Below are 1334 nucleotides of genomic sequence, written 5' to 3'. Positions count from 1 at the left end.
GGCCGGAATCGAACCAGCGACCCTGTGATACCTGCGAACTCTACAGTCACATGCTCTACCAATTGAGCTACAGAAGGTCCACAACAAGGTCGCACTTCGTGGCTACAGCGAAGAACACGCAACCCCACCAGCCCATCTGAGGGGGTGGGAGGGGGAAAAGGCCGCTAGGGGGATCGAACCCCTGACCTCCGTCTTACTAGGACGGCGCTCTGCCATTGAGCTAAGCAGCCACCGTTCCCTGGAGGGAAAAGCCGCCTGACACCCAAAGAGCTGCAGCCCAGCCGGCTCCAGGTGCGGCTTCCGTGGCCTGATTGAAGTGCGTTGTTTTTCGCAGTTTGCCTGCTGGGGTTCGGGTTGGGCAACGCTTGGTGGCGAGAGTGGCTGGTACACGCCAAGAAGGAGAAAAAGACGATCAAAAAAAGCGCCAGGCCCGCACTCGCCGGCAAAGGAGGGGTTTCCGTCGCCCCATCGGGCGCACCAAAGGTAACAAAGCAGAAAGCTGATCTCGCAGTTGCTTGGTGCCCTTTTGGGGGGCAGAGCGGAAGTGCGGCGAATGGTTAGATAAGGGCGGAAACAATCAATCGGAAAACCTACAGGTGGACTTCACCACCAATCCGACCCGACCACAGATGCGCACGCGGATTTTCCATGGTGAGCCTTTTTGCACCGGAGGTGCGAAACTCTCCAAGACGTCTGCGAGACTCTGTGGTGTGAAGCATGCGGCAAATCCTAACAATCTCTCCCATCCACCGCCTGAGAAGCTGATTGCTGTCACCCCGGGGGACAAGGGTAGCGACGAGATTTAAAGCACCCTGCTTAAACGCCGGTGCCTGGCCAGAGCTTGGGGCGGTGGGTCGCGGCCAAAACACATAGTCGAAAAGAGAGCCTTTTATTGACACCCCCAGCCAGACGATTATAAGATTTCTGTGCTGGCTGTTCCTCGAATAACCTTTTATTCCGAGGCCTCGCTCTATATACGTCCCGCTCTGCGGAGGCTGGCTGGCACGGCCCCTCTTTCCCCCACAGCCAAGCCACGGAAGCCGCACCTGGAGCCGGCTGGGCTGCAGCGCTTTGGGTGTCAGGCGGCTTTTCCCTCCAGGGAACGGTGGCTGCTTAGCTCAATGGCAGAGCGCCGTCCTAGTAAGACGGAGGTCAGGGGTTCGATCCCCCTAGCGGCCTTTTCCCCCTCCCACCCCCTCAGATGGGCTGGTGGGGTTGCGTGTTCTTCGCTGTAGCCACGAAGTGCGACCTTGTTGTGGACCTTCTGTAGCTCAATTGGTAGAGCATGTGACTGTAGAGTTCGCAGGTATCACAGGGTCGCTGGTTCGATTCCG

This window comes from Leishmania donovani, chromosome 36 (assembly GCF_000227135.1).
Source record: "Leishmania donovani BPK282A1 complete genome, chromosome 36".
In the NCBI taxonomy this organism is placed as follows: Eukaryota; Euglenozoa; class Kinetoplastea; order Trypanosomatida; family Trypanosomatidae; genus Leishmania; species Leishmania donovani.
The sequence above is the reverse complement of the archived record's forward strand: the minus strand, read 5'-3'. Positions refer to the sequence as shown.